The 16,186-nt window shown below is 39.5% G+C and overlaps 1 protein-coding gene across 5 annotated transcripts in view; it reads right to left on the bottom strand.

The window, feature by feature from the left end:
• Positions 1 to 16,186, bottom strand: part of SRC (SRC proto-oncogene, non-receptor tyrosine kinase) — a 112,811-nt gene that overhangs the window by 75,948 nt on the left and 20,677 nt on the right. For all 5 annotated transcript variants that reach the window (XM_051979338.1, XM_051979337.1, XM_051979336.1 and 2 more), the window contains exon 2: positions 9,749 to 9,797. The gene's annotated coding sequence lies outside the window, so the exon portion shown is untranslated. The remainder of the gene's footprint in view (positions 1 to 9,748; positions 9,798 to 16,186) is intronic.

Below are 16,186 nucleotides of genomic sequence, written 5' to 3'. Positions count from 1 at the left end.
GCTTACTGGATATGGGAATGGGAAGACAATCATGTCAGAGAAGAGAAAGAAGAGTCATGGGTGACTTTCGATATGATTAGTGGAGTCTGGCTCTGACTCCACTAATTGTATGACTAAGCAAGTTATTTTTTCCCTCATAGCTTCCTCTTCTCTAAAATGGGATAATAATACTTGTACTACCTACTTTACAATGTTATTGTGAGAAAGGTGATTTGTAAACTTTAAAATACTGAAGAAGCAAATGTACATTATTATTGTCCCTGATGGTAAAATGTCATTCATCTATGAACAGGTGGAGGAGGCAATGGAGTGGATGGGGTGAGAGGAAAGAACTTTTCCCAGGATGACCTAGCACAAAGTGGCAACACCTGCCTGCTCCTGCAGCCAGAAAACACATCATGGGATTTAGAGCTGGAAGGAGTCCCAGAGATTACCCAGTCCAAACTCCTCACTTTACAGACCAAGAAGCTGAGCCCCAGGAAGGTGAAGTGATTTGTGGTCACATAGATAACAAAGCAGAAAAATTTTATAGTCATTGCTACCCACCATGCTCCAAAAAGAAAAAAAGAAAGTTTTGTGTCTAAAGGCAAGCTAAGGCAATCTTTAGCAAATAGCCTAGAAAAGCAGAAGTCTGCTTGTATCTTCAGGAAACAAATAAATTTGTCAGTGCATATGGAGTAACTGTAATGCCTCAAAGCAGCTTAGCAAATCCTGCCCCCTACCAAATGGCCTGTTAGGACAGGCCCAACTCTTATAAAGCTGATATTTTGGTTTTCAAAAAAAAAAGACTGAGAATCAATCCCCCTTGGATACCAGCATCCCAGGTTGAGGTAAGGGAAAATCTTGCTTCCAAAGCAGTTGAATAAGATGCTTCCAAGATGAATTTGGAAGCATTTGGGAAGCTGAGATGGGAAAGATAGGACTAGTACAGACAGACAACTTAATTAGAACTAGTGCTGGGAACGGGATGGGGACATGGCAGGTTTTATAAGATTTGTTTTACAATGTTTTTAAGATTCTTCTATGGTATAACAGAAAAAAGTGTTGGACTGAGTTTGGAGAACTGGGTTCTGGTCCCAGCTCTACCACTAAGGCCATGTTTTCTTAGACAAATCATTTCCCCTTTCTGGATCTCAATTTACTTACATGTCAAAGTATCTCCCAGCTCTAATATTCTGTGCTCCAAGATTCTTTCCCACTCTGTATTCTGTTGTACTTAACAATACTTTACAAACTGTATCCTGTTATAAAGTACCTCACAGCTCTGTATAAATTCACTAAAACAAACAAACCAAAAACAAACTCTATAAAACTGAGTCTACTTATACTGTATAGTATGTAAGGAGAAAAATTTTCTTTTTTTGGAGGAGGAAGATTCCAATGTTTTTTCCCATAAAATGAGGAACTGATCAGATCTCTTCCAGCTTTTTGGATTCATCAACATTTTTAGGAGCAAAGGCAGCACTACAAAATAGGCAGAGTTCACTTACCTGAAGGCTTAAAGTATCATATTAAGAATAAAAGAAAAAATGTCCCTCCCAGGTACATATATCACATCTGGCAATTATATAGCAGGCAACCTGTCATTTGGTCCATGGACACCTCCCAGACCACAGGCAGAAGCCACATTTCAAGCATATAATAAATACATCATCTTTCTAACAGGTTCTTGCCTAGACTTGCTGTTTCATTTCCATTCTTTCTCAGATTCCCCCACCATACCTGCCTTAGCTGTCAGAAATTGAGAGGTTAGCAGAAGCTGCTGGGTTTGACTAAGAGCTTTTCCCGTGCTGGAGTCAGGAAGAGTCCACTCCACCCCCTAAATGCTTCTCTACCTGACCCATCCATGACACTCCCTGGGTTTCCAGACTCCCTCCTAAACTGAAATGACTCAGCCTGCTAAGTTGGCCAAGTATGCAGGGTGTGTCTGGGCACTGCTTAGGGATTCCAGGTGGAAAAGAATGAACCTTAAGCCCCTGAAGAGGAGGGGAAGCCCTTGTAATGGCACTCCTTCCTTTGCTAGATGCTCAGACACTCTTAGAATCTCAGAGCTGGGGGGAAAAAACTTCAGAAGGAAATCGAGGCCAACTCCGACCTAAAGTATGTATCTGTTTTATGAGAGCCCGCAAAATGACCAGCCAGGCTTTGTTTGAACATGTTTGGTGATAGGAAACATACATTCTGATGAGACAGACCATTCTACTTCCAGGCGGCTAACTTAAAAAACTTCTTTTTAAGCTCAAATCTGCCTCACTTATAACATTTCCTCACTCATTCTGGTTCTGCCCTCAGTGACCAAGCAAAACAAATGTTGTCTTTATATTACATAACAAGAAAGAAAGCATGACACAACGGATAAAAGTTGGTTTTTAAGCCAACTTATCTTGACATCTTGACAACGTAAGCCTGGACAAGTCACTTAACCTCTTAGTGAAGAAGCTGACCTATATTTATCTGTAAAGGAAGTTTCTGCATTTGAGAGTTCCTTGTATCAATGAAAACACATGTCCAATCCTGTATTATATCCAACTTCACAAAATAACATTGCATAAAGCCAAGAATCTACCTAAGTTTCTTCTTCTTCAGAGTCAATATTTAAGTTAGGGGAATGAGCAAGTACCTTAAGCATCTGTTCTATGAAAGGCCCTGGGTTGGCTCTGAGGACACAAAGACTGGAGACAGACCATGATTTCATAGAGCTTACAATTTACTAAATCTTCCTAATTTCTTTTGCTCCTCATCTGGTTTGTCTTCAAATCCCTTAGAATCAGTACTGAACATAATTCATTAGAGGTAATTTAATCAAGGCAGAGAACTGTGGGACTCTCACCTCCCTTCTGGACATTAAATTTCTATGATTGAACCTGCCATCTGGGGGAGAGGATGGGAGGAAGGAGGGGAAAAATTGGAACAAAAGGTTTAGCAATTATCAATGCTATAAAATTACCCTTGCATATAACTTGTAAATAAAAAGCTATTTTAAAAAAATTTCTATGACTGAAATTTAAGATCTTAAGGGTTGTTTTGTTTGTTTTGTTTTGTTTTGGCTCCCACACTGCAAATTCATAATTGAGAGGGAGTTAGGCTAAGAAGTGGATAGAGCATTAAACCTGGAGTCACAAAGTCCCAAGACCACATCCAGCCTCAAACACCCACTGTGTGACCCTGAGCAAGTCACTTGATCTACACCTGCCCCAGTTTCCTCAACTGTAAAATGGGGGAAATAACAGTACCTACCTGTCATCTGGTTTTGCAAAAACATGACATTAAGAAAAACAAAGTTATTAGGGACAGTTCCACAGGAATAATGTTACAAAGGAGAAATCAATCTGCCCTATCAGAGGGAATTCTTTGGCAAAGTTGTTAAATTGAAATAACAATCTAGTGGTGATAATGATGATGATAATAATTCCCATTTCTTCAGTGCTTTTAGGTTTCCAAAAAGCACTTACCTTATAATACCCTGTGAAATAAAAAGAACAAACAGTATTATCCCCATTTTATGGATGAGAAAACAGTCTCAGACAATGAAGGTCACCCACCACATTAAGTCATGGAACTGAGATGCCAGATCAGATCTTTCTTGATGCTAGATCAGATCTTTCCTGATGCTGAAGCAAATGTTCTTCCCACCCTAATAGACTGCTTCTGCTTTTGTGAAAGATGCTGATCAGGACAAATTCACACAAGTACCAGGATCTGTTTGAAGTTAGTCTTTTCTCCAAAAGGCGGCTATAGACTGCTAAAAAACTGGACAACTCTCTGCCTCCAAAGATACTCCACACTCTCCTACTTTTTCCCCTTTGTTCAAGCTACCCCTTGTGTCTAGAATAGCCTCTCTCCAACCTCCTCTGTTGAGAAAGTTTTCTTATCCTTGAATGCAGAAATAAAAGGCTATCTCTATCATGAAATCCTCATTGATCTCCTTGATTAGTCAGTCGGTGAGCCAATCCAAAAACATTTATTAAGCACCTACTATGTCCTAAGGGTCAGTAATGACCTTTTTTCTTTTTGCACCTTCTAAATACATTTATCATGTATTATCTCTGATTGCATTTCATTCCCCTACTTAACCATAAACTTCAAAAGGGCAGGAATGATGTTTTTCATAGCTCCCCTGTCTAACCAAACACCGGGATGGTCTCATAGGAGTTTCTTAGGATCTAAAACCTCAATTTAACTAAATAAGGTTCCCTTTTGAGAGCTGGCCATAGAAGCTCACCTGTTCAATCCCAGGCCACATCCACCCTGAACTCTGCATCACTCACATTAGAACAGGATTCAAGGAGGTGGTGATATGGGAATGACATCATCGCGCATCAGGCAGTGCAGAGGAGGCATTGAAGTAGTCGCAGGAACACAGCGTAAGGAACCAGTGAAGAGAAGATGAAGGAAGAGGACAGGAGGCTGACTCACTAGCACTACTACATCCTGGGTAGCCCACCTCCCCTGGGAAGCCCACCCCAGACCACAACCCTCTCTCACATCGGACTCTCTGCGCCTCTTCTCCCAGGTCCGTCTAGAAGAGCTCTCTGCTTTGGGGCAGATCTTCTGTGAAGAAACGAGCAGCGCAGGAACCAACTGTGACTTCTGAGGATGAGTTACATCTCAGGCTTCTGGTCAGAGTGATGGCCTAAAGCGCAGCACCTAGAGTTCCTCACAGCTCGGCCCTCACAGCGTTCCCATCTTCTTCCACATGGCTCTTCCTCATTCCCCCTACACTCCAGCTATCCTGGTCTTCATGCTGCCTCACAAGGAATGCTCCATCTCCAGTCTCGGTGTTTTGGCCTTGACTGTCCCCATGCCTGGAATGTTCTCTCTCTTCACCTCTGTCTTTTCCAATTCCCAACTTTTTTCAATATTTAGTTCAATCATCATCTTGTTCAGGAGGCCTTTTCTGGTCCTTTCATCTATTAAGAGGATGCTGGGTGGCACAGTGGATGGAGTCCAGATGACTTGAGTTCAAATCTAACCTCAAATATTTATTAGCTTGTGACTCTAGACAAGTAGTCACTTATGTGCTGTCTACCTCCGTTTCCTCATCTGTAAAATGGGGATAATAGCACCTACCTCACAAGTTGTTGTGAGGTTTAAACAAGATACATTTGTAAAGTGCTTAGCACAGTCCTGAGATATAGTAGGTGCTTAATAAATGTTTGTTCTTCCTTTCCTTTATAAGTTACTTCCCATCTACCCTATGCATATCTTGTATGTACTTGTTGTGTCTCCTACAAGAAGGCAGGGATTGCTTGGGGGAAGGGGGATTTCTCTCATCATATTAAATAAGCACTTGATAAATGCTTATTGATTGTCTGAGGGAGTGAGTAAGTGAGTGGAATTATGGATACAATTTCAGATGTGGCCAGTGTGATCTAGAAAAGAAGAAGTCTGCACTAGATGTTCCCAGAGCTCTTTTCTACATCTAAAACTATGATATTATAATCCCATGATTGGCTTTGCTTGACTGCATTTATTTGTTATAAAAGAGATTCCTATTAAGAAGGGTGAAGGAGGTTATTAGGACCTCCTATGGGGATTGACTACTGAAAAGAAAAGAATATAAAACAACATTTAAAGAAGGAAACAAGATAAGGATTTGTGGAAGAACATGAGCAAGAATAGCACAGGATGGAAAGGCATCAAGAAATTGTGATCTGCACTAGTGGAGGAAAAACCCACATTTCTGAGCCAATGGAATTATTCAAGCACAGAAGTGCAACCTACCATTTTATAAAAATTTGTGTATCATCTTTGGCCAAGGGCCTTTTGGGCATTTACCTAGGACAACAGGAGGGGGCCTACCTTGGTTTGGGCTCTGCTCAGTCACCACATCAACCACTATGTGTTTTTCTAACAAGGCCAGTAACCTTTTCTTGAATATCCCAGTCCCCTGGGAGCACTTTGGTATAACAGGTATCATGGTAAAGTGGGATTAATCCTAAATATGGCATCAGCTTGTCTATTTGCTAGTTGTGTTACTCTCAGTCATCTTAACCTCAATTTCTTCTTTTGTAAAAATCAAGGGATTGTGCTAAATAATGTCTAAGGTTCCTCCCAGCTCTAAATCTTGTAGTTTTATGACCAAAAGTTTGTTGGGAAGACTCAATGAGATAATGTCTGCAAAGTACTTCATAAATCATAGGGCAACACAAATAAGCTATCATTATGATAGCAAGGGGTTCCTGAATGAGGTGGACTTGGGCATTCTAAACCTAAAGATTTTAGAGAGGCCTCATGAGCTAAGACTTCAGAAATCATCTGGAACTCATTAAGTCTTTTGGGGATCATGTTGAGTACTGATTAGACCCAGTTAAATTCAGGAATGGGAAAGCAATGGTAATGAATAGTAGCAACATGGCAGAGGAGATAGCATTGGACTTGGGAGTTTGAATCCTGTGGAAAACCTGTGTTTGAATCCTGCCTCAGTCTGTGAAAAATCACAGGATCCCAAAACTAGAGCTAGAGTAGACACAGCAATTCAACCTTCTCATTCCCTGAAGCCCAGGAAATTTAATCAACTTGCCCACAATGGTAGTAAATGTCAGATGCAAAATTTGAAGCCAGGTCCTCTTAATGCAGAGCCCATGTCCTTTTTATTATACCATGGTGATTTACTAGCTACTTTGAGCAAGTCATTTGTCCTCTTTGAGTTTCAGTCACATCGGTAAAATGTGAATACCAATAGCACCTACTTTATAGGACATTTTGCAATGAATAATGAGATAATATTTGTAAAATACTTAGTAAAACCTAAAGCATAACATATGTGAACTATTATTACTATTGATAGCAGCAATGGGGAGAGAGATAGCTATGTTGACCTTGACCCAGGGCCCTATTCTTCTGGACTCCAACCTCTTCTCCTTTCTTTGTCCTGAAACCACCCAAACAGAGGAAGTGCCCAAATAGCAGAAAGCCATCTGAGGTAAGACCTCAGTAGGTTCACTTCTCCCCTTAAAGCCTCTGACAATTAAGTTTCATTTCACTAACTAACTGTTAGACAAGCACCTGCACCTAGGGATGGACTTAAAAGTATTCCCTGATTCTATTCCCTATTCCCGGATTCCGTGAATGACTTTTCACAAGAGGTAAAGAATTGTTTCCTAGATCATAGAATATTAGAAGTGAAAGGGACTTTAGATTCCAACATCCATCCCTATTCCTTCATTTTACATTTAAGGAAACTGAAACCCTTCTAGAAAAAGGAAGTGTCTTGCCTTGAATTCCATAACTCATAAGAAGATCTAATAAGCAAATCTAAGTTGTCTGACCCCAACTCCAGTTTTCCCCCCCAGGACACCATGTTAAGAGCCAACCAAAAACCAAACCAAAAAACCATGATCCATGCCCCACCTCCCTGAAGATCCAAGTCCCTAATTCCCTGTGTGACATGGATCAAGGCACATCCCCTTTCTACATTTAAGATTCCTTAAATGTCTATAAAATGAAAGAGTTTCTGAGGTCTTTCCCAAGTCTAATATTCTATGATTTATTATTCTTCAGGCTAGAACATGTTTACATCTAGGCAATGAAGGGGAGGTCAAGGGGGAAAGAGGAGGAAGAAGAGGAGGTACTAACATAGCAGCTGGACAGGGGAATTCAGAGCCTGTCAGCCTAAGGCATACCCCAGACTCAGCCTTACCTCCTGCCTACATACAAGCTGGCTGGTTATCCCTGAGCAAGACAATCAGTCACAAAAGACTGGAAGGTACTAACTATATCAATTAACCAGGACACAGAATCCTGTCACCAATACCAATGTCCTCTCAGTCTGTTAAGATTGAGCCCAATCAAAATTCTGGACTTGTCTTTGACTCCTTTCTTTCCCACAACTCCCATATCCAATCTGTCACCATGTCCTTCAAATTCTCTCTTCAAAATGACATTGACATCTACCCATATGGCCACCCTCCTAGCCTTTGTGATTGTAAGCCTACTGAAAAAGCCTAACTAGTATCCCCACGTATCCTCTCTCTTATTTCTTCTCTCTTTCATGGGCTGCCAAATTAATTTTCCTAAAGTCAAGCCCTCTTGCTCACTGATCTTCAGTAACTCTCTATTATAATCTATAGGATAAAAGTTCACACTTCTCAGTTTACCATTTGAGGCCCTTCCCAATCTGCATAGAGTAGCCTTATTTAACTCTATCTCCTCTGCTAAAAGGTAGCTGGAATAAACAAAAAGCATGAATTGATGGAAAACATGACAAAGACAGAGAATTTGAGTCTTAGTGTTACTACTTACTAGTCAGAGAACTTTTAAAAGCTATTTCTAGGATCACAGTATTTAAATTTATATTAAATATTTGAACTTACTAAGGATGAAAAGTTACATTATTTTCACAAACTTCTAAGTAAAATTTAGCTTTCTTTCAATCGTGAATGTAAGCAATAAACCTTTATTCTGAAAAGGAATTCCTATATTTCACCAGACTGACAAAGAGGTCCACAAACCAAACAAAGCCAAAAATTCCATAATCTAGTCTAACTCTTTCATTCTATACCTGGGGAAAATGAAGTCCTAAAAAGTCCAATGACTTGTTCAAAATTATTCAGGTAGTTGACTAACAAAGCTTACTTCTCTAAGCCTCAATTTCCTCATTTAGAAAATGGCATTTTAAAACTTTTCATGAACTAATCAACAGAACTGTTATAGAGAACAAAGAATATTATGGATAAAAAGCACTTTTTAACTATAAGGTACTATATAAACAAAAGCTATAATTATTTTTACATGTGTTCTGAGCTCCAGAAAAAAACTAGTCTATTCACATTGTCCTAATACAACTAGAACTTTCCTAACTTCTTGCTTTGCTTAAAACCTTTAAAATTTGTTTGTTTAAAAAAAAAAAAAACAATAACCCTTTATAATAGCAAAAGAAATAATAAAATGATCCTAAAGGCACATATGTTTTACTCCTTAGGAACATTTTAGGCACTTTGGCATAATACATTTATATTTTCAGGCGAATAGGTTACAATTTGGCACATCAGTGAAAGAATATTGCTAATTCTTTAAAAGTACTGATACTATTACTCCTAGAGTGTAACTTTTATACTAGGAGAATCTAGCTAGCACATCATAGCTTCTGAGAAAAACTGTCCATCATTAGGAAAAGTCCACTTGTTAGCAATTCTCCACATTCCCTCCCCATCACCAATTACTTTGCATTTATTTTATATATATTTTATATTTATTTTATCTGTGTATATATCTTTTTCCCTAACAAAATCTGAATTCCTTAAAGGAACCATTTTTATTTTTTGTTCCTGAATCTGTGGTAACAGCTCAAAACTTTGTGCCCCATGAAGCATTCATCATCAATCCCAACTTCTACAAAGTCTTTTCTATCCATCCCAAGGATTATCTTTACCATTCATCTACTTGGCATAGACTAGTTTACACCATTAGATGGTTTCACAGCTCTATAAGAAATATTGGTAAATTGACTTGCAGACTGATACCCACATGTCAGATCAAAAGCCATTAAGCCCTGGACTTCCTTTCCCAGAATTGCAGATGCTAGAAATTTGATTCTAGCCCCATTCAGAAACGAAGCAGAAGCTATAAGCCAACAGTGGAGATCCAGGCCTACCCAGATAGAGTGTCTGAACTAACTCTCCAAATGACAATTGGAAAGACATTTATAGACTATTGAACCAACTCCCTTATTTCAAAGAAGAGAAACTTGAGGCTCAGGGTAGGAGGGTCTTGCCCAAAATCACAAAGAGCTGGTTCTGCTACTTACTAGCTGTGCGACAGTCGACAATTCATTTCATGTCTCTGAAGTTCCTCATCTGTAAAATAAGAATAACAAGACTTAGCACTATTTGCCTTACATGGAAGTGAAGAATTCACTCTGTGTGTACACACACACACACACACACGTATGTCTGTATATACACATATATAATCTCACGTGTCTGTACACACATATAATCAATCTGACACACGTCTGTATATACACACATGTATCTACATACACATATATAATCAATCTCTGTATTTCTGTATATGCACATATATAATCTCACACACATCTGTTCATATTCATATATAATCAATCTCTCTCTCTCTCTCTCTCTCTCTCTCTCTCTCTCACACACACACACATACACACACACACACACACACAGAGTTCACTGACTCTGAAGTCAGAGGACCTGGGTTCAGATCTTGCTTCTGTCACTTTCTAAAAGCCTGGCAAGACAATGGATCTCTCTGAGCTTAGTTTTCTCATTTAAAAAATGGAAAGATCTATGACTCTAGATATGGACACATATGTATACTACATATACACCATTACACGAAAAGAATATATATACCTACACACATATGGACCTAGCCTCAAATACTACCTTTGACCCTACTTGTGTGAATTTGGGGAATTGCCTTCCTTAGCCTATTACTTCATCCATAAAAATGAGGAAGGGGAAATTAGACTAGATGGACTTCAAAGTTCATTCCAATTTGAAATCTAAGATCCTACAATACTATGATTTTATATGTGTTTACATATTTTATTTAATTTCAAAGATTAATTAAATTTAAATATATGAATATGCGAGTTATTATTATGAGAGGAAGCACAGAAAGAGCATTTTCTAAAAAAGACTGAATATGGAGATCTAGGATCAGATCCCACATTTTCTACCTATGGGACCATAACCAAGTCACATCAGTTTTCTCAACCTGTTTTCTCATCCTAAAATGAAGCTAATTATTAGAATGTATACTTTCTTGATAAATGATGGACAGAAGCAGCTACACCCAAAGAAAGAACACTGGGAAACTAATGTGAACTATTTGCATTTTTGTTTTTCTTTCCGAGTTGTTTTTTACCTTCTGAATCCAATTCTCCCTGTGCAACAAGAGAACTGCTCGGTTCTGCACACATATATTTTATCTAGGATATACTGCAACATATTTAACATATATAGGACTGCTTGCCATCTAGGGGAGGGGGTGGAGGGAGGGAGGGGAAAAATCGGAACAGAAGCGAGTGCAAGGGATAATGTTGTAAAAAAAATTACCCTGGCATGGATTCTGTCAATATAAAGTTATTATAAAATAAAAGAAAATATTTTTAAAAAAAAGAAAAAAAAAAAAAAAAGAATGTATACTTTCTATTTTGATCTATACACTATATATACACTTCCTATCCCAGATGGTGGTTAGGAGCGAGAGAAGATGGTACATAGAAATGTGAACTGTGAATAATTATAAATTAATAATATACATAATAACCACAAAAATAAGCACAACTAGAACCCAAGTATACTAACTCTCAGGCCTACAATATTTCCCTTATACTGAATTGCCTCCTTCTCCCCTTGCCCCTTTTTCTGAGAAAATTGCTTCCTCAGAGAAAGTGTAGCCAAGGGGTCTGCAGCCTCAGGGCCCAATTTAAAAGGTTCAGGGTGGGAACTTGGCTAAGAGCTTTCTTTTCTAGCACAATAGGGCTTTCTTTCCTTCTCCATGTTTACAGCCAGCTGAGATGAAAAGCAACAGGGAAAAGGGGGCCTAGCTCCCCTACCCACTAAGATCTGAGCCAGAATACAATAAAAAAAGGAGAGGCCAGTCACCTACAACCCCAGTATAAGAACTCCTCTTTTCAGGCCATGGGGCCTATAGTTTCCAACTTTCTAGAATCTCAAAGAATCAGAACCCATTTCATCTTTTCTCTGGGAACACAATGAGACAGCAAAAGACATTCAGAGAATTGTGGAAACCCCTCTCTCCTCTCTTCCCAAGCCCTCTTTTCCCTACTTTTTCTTCTTCCTTTCCTACCACTATCTCCACAATGGAGACTGCCTTCTCAGACTCCAAAGCTTTCTGGAGCCTAAAGTCATCAACTCTGGCAGCCAGGATACACCCAAAAGAAAGACTATTAGATTTGGCTCAAGAGATCAGAATTCTAATGTAACATTAGGGAAGTTAACTTTTGTTTTATGGGCCTCAGTTTCCTCATTTTACATTTAAGTTTTAAATAAATAAAAACATATTTTTTTAAATAAGGAAATTAGATGTGATGATCTCTAACTTTCCTTCCAGTACAGTTCCTGGCTTACTGCAAATACTGAAAAATTAATGTTTGTTGATAAACTGACAATGCTCTAAAAATCCTCCTCCCTCTGAGAGTTTATATTTTATATTCTAAGGCCTGTCCCTTGTAGCCTTCACAGACTATTTTTCAAAATTTCTTTAGTCATAACATCCCATATACTATGTTCTAAAACCCCTTCCAGCTCTGTCACTTCTTTCTGCTCTAAGAATCTATGCTGTATTTTCAAAGGTTTGCCCCTTTTAACTCTGTTTCGAAGTCTCTTCCAGCTCTGTCATTCTAGGTTCTATATTCTAAATTTCCTTCTAGCTTCCCCTCTAGCTTGTATTTTTAAGGACCTACTCAATTCTGACACTCTATATACTAACCAGAGACCTTAAGCAAACCACAAATCAAATGCCAGAATGTACCACATTAGCTTGCAGAACCCCAAAATGAACCCAAGTAACAATATTTTTACTGAACCACAATCCCAACCAACAATATTGTTTGTTTTGGGTTTTTTAAATATTCAAGGAGCCAGTTCCAAGTGGTGACCAAACCTACATATTTTCTAAAATAAGTGTAAGAGAATACAACAGGAGAATCAGAACATTCCCCAAATAGAACCAGCATTTCTATTATTGTGTCCAGGGGAAGCACCTGTCATTGACTAGGGGGAGGAGGTAAGTTTACTTCCTGTGGACCTAAGGAATGAGACTCAGTATCTCCTTGGCCCAGAACCCAAGACTTTGAAGAAAAAAGTGACAGGGACTGGGGTCAAGATCAAAGTTACATGTCCTATTTTGACCAAGCCCAGTATCAGTTTTCCCTCCACCCCCAGACATCAGGATGGTCACAAAGAATAAAATACAACAAACCTTTATTAACAACATGGTCAATGTCCTCAAAGAACTCAAAGTTTAGCAGGGAGATAAAATACGAAGGTAGCTATTAGTATTCATTATTATATGATAAAAGAATGATACAAGATATGAGAAAAATTAAAACCAATCACTCCCAGGTGTGGTAGGACAATGCGGCTGGGGACACTGAGACTGATGGATCTCAAGTTTGAGAGTTCTGAGTAGCAGTAGAGCTAAAATCTAATTGGGCATTCTCACTTGTCTGTAATCAATATGGTGAGTCCAAGGGAGGGGAGGGCTGCAGGCAGTTTAAGGAATGGTGAACCAGCTCAGGACAAGGGAAAAAAAAATGGAGCAGCTTAAAGTTTCCATGCTGATCAATAGTGGGATCAGACAAAGGAGACAAACTGGAATCTCAAAAAAAAAAAAAAAAAGAGCTCTATGTGAAGTCTTAAGGAAGAAGCTTGTTACTGGCTGGGAATGGACACTGAGGGAATGGGTGGGGGAGAGGGGAAAAGAAGAAACAGATAATAATTCCCCAAAGTAATTCCAATCCTCCTCAAGGTTTGGAGGATGCTCTCCTTGGTAGCAGAATCTAAGCCATATCTATCATTTTATGTCCAGAACTAAACTAAAGGCTCTGCACATAATGAATACTTATAAATATTGTTTGATAAATGTTTGTTGAATTGAATGAAATTTAGGGGAAAGAGAATAGGATACCTTAGTTGGGGGTGGGCAGATCACAAATTATAGAGCATCAGGGTATAGCTAGTGACAACTGGAAAGCCTGGACTAGCATCTGAGAAAACAACCCCTTTTCAAGGGCAAAGTCTAATTATGCTGAACTCTGAAAGTATAAGGGGGCAGTTACAAATTATATTAGCCCTGGACCATTTTGTGAAAGGAGAGCAATTTGAGGTTCATATTCCCTAGAATATCTCAATTCCCCCATCAAAATCTGAGTAAGGCTTTTACCTCCTGGTTCACCCCCTCCTCAGCAGAGGACATGAGCATTCTCTCCCTACTCCATCACTGATCTGCCCCTTTCTGAGCTGACACACTCTGCCTCTTTCCACCCTTATAACACCTGCCTTCCCAGCAAAGCCAGGGCAGGAAGTCCAGAACAGGCAGTATGAACAACATAGTTTCAGGGGAGTTTAGAGTTGGAAGGATCCTTAGGGATTATCTAATCAAGGAATTCTTAAACTTCTTTCTGTTGTGGACTCTTATGGCAGCTTAGACAAGCCTAAGGATTCCTTCTCAGAATAACGTTCTAAATGTTTAAAATAAAATACACAGGCATACAATGGTAATAAATTACACAGAAATATACAGTTATCAAAATGGTTTTTATCAGGTTCACAGACTGCATATTAAGAACTCCACAATTCCAGTCCAACATGCTTATTTTTTTTAATAATTATAACTTTTATTGACAGAACCCATGCCTGGGTAATTTTTTACATTATCCCTTGCACTCACTTCTGTTCTGATTTTTCCCCTCCCTCCCTCCACCTCCTCCCCTAGATGGCAAGCAGTCCTATACATGTTAAATATGTCACAGTATATCCTAGATACAATATACAACATGCTTATTTTAACAGAGAAGGAAAATAAGGTATCCAAAGTAACAAAAGTGACAGAGGCAGATTTCAAAGCTCATTCTTTGGACTCTAAATCCAGGCTCTTCCCACTATGCCAATCCATTTGATGTAGCCCCTACTTATTTTTTTTTAATACATGTATGCTGAGGATATTCACATAATTAGAATAACTCACCTGTAGAAAGGAAAAACCCCAAGCAAAGAGCAGTTTTCTATGCCTATCTAGAAATCCCTTGAAAAATCTCTTGAGTCTCATGCCATCACTGTACAGGAAAAGAGGCTCAAGGTCACAGGTAAGATAAGAGTGGAGCCTAAGTCTGACTCGTAGCCCCCTATTCTCTCTAGTGCACCGTGCTACCCAACTGATGCCATGCATAGAATCCTTGATTAGAGCAGGGAGAGAAGTTAGAACTCACCTGGTCACTTCCCTCCCCAAGTGCAAAAGGCCTTTCACCAGGCCTGCCTTTGGGAGGCTTTGGGAAAATCACTTGCCCCATTCTCTGAGATTCACTTTCACTGACTATAAAATGAGAAGAGTAATGCTTGTACAACCTACCTGACTTGCCAAGCAGAGGGCAACATTTGAACAAGTACACTGACTGACACTGGGAGTCACTGTAACCATCTGAAATATGGTTCCTGAGGTCCCTTCCAACTCTTACTCAATGAGCCTTTGATACAGATTTTAGAAGTGTCAGCCTAGTCAGCATTCCTTGACTTGGCAGTTCCTCAGAGGGTCCTAGATCTAGAACCAGAAAAGACTTCTGAGACCACTGAGTCCAACCTTCACTTTACAGTTGAGGAGAATGATGATCAGAGGTTAACTTATCCAAGGTGTCATATGCAAGGGCAGTATTTAAGCCCAAGTTTTCTGAAGTTCAGATGCCTGGCCCCATCTGCCCTAGGCTTGCAGTTTGAGGAAGGTTGGGGAAAATTTCAGCTCTGACTCTGGCTAGCTAGGTGACCTTGAATAAATAACTTTCCTGAACCTATCTCAGTTTGTTCCTTTACACAATGAGGGGATCACAACAGATGTTCCCCCAAAGGTCCTATCATGTTCTAATATTTTCTGGTTCTTTGGTCTTTCTATATTCCACTCTGAACCCCCATCACCTCTTTTTACCAAACTTAAGGGATAAGTCTAGTGGGAAGAATAAGAAGAAAAGAAGTTAAGAGAGGTTTCTGGGACTTACAAGACCTCCTCCACCAGCACTGAGCTTAAGGTCTGTAGGAGCTGGGCTCACTGGAACAAGGCAGGGTCCCTAAAATTCCAAGATGTGGTGTATAGGCTATCCAACTGCAGACAATCCAGACCTAAGAGACTTGAGAATCCAGAGCCCCATACCCACAACAAGGAATCACTGGGGGAGAGGAGAGAGAGATGCATCACTCTCAGGGTGCGTGGTCCCTTAAAAGCACTGCCAATTAAGAGATAAAGGGAAGTGGGATGGTCTGTATGTCACCAGAATGGGAGGAACATTCATCATCACCATACCTCCCTTGTGGGAAGCACTTTACAACCAACAAAGCACCTTTTATAGACACTGCTGTATCTGTCTATCATTTCTGTGGGAGAAATCAGGGGTAGGATGGATTGCCTAAGTGGTTTCAGTGGGAAGGCTTAAGCAGTGGGACACTTTATCCATTCATAGACCTCTGAAACAAGTTCA

This window comes from Antechinus flavipes, chromosome 2, assembly GCF_016432865.1.
Source record: "Antechinus flavipes isolate AdamAnt ecotype Samford, QLD, Australia chromosome 2, AdamAnt_v2, whole genome shotgun sequence".
NCBI classification, from domain to species: domain Eukaryota; kingdom Metazoa; phylum Chordata; class Mammalia; order Dasyuromorphia; family Dasyuridae; genus Antechinus; species Antechinus flavipes.
Note: the sequence above shows the minus strand (reverse complement) of the source record. Positions and strands in the feature narration are given on the sequence as shown.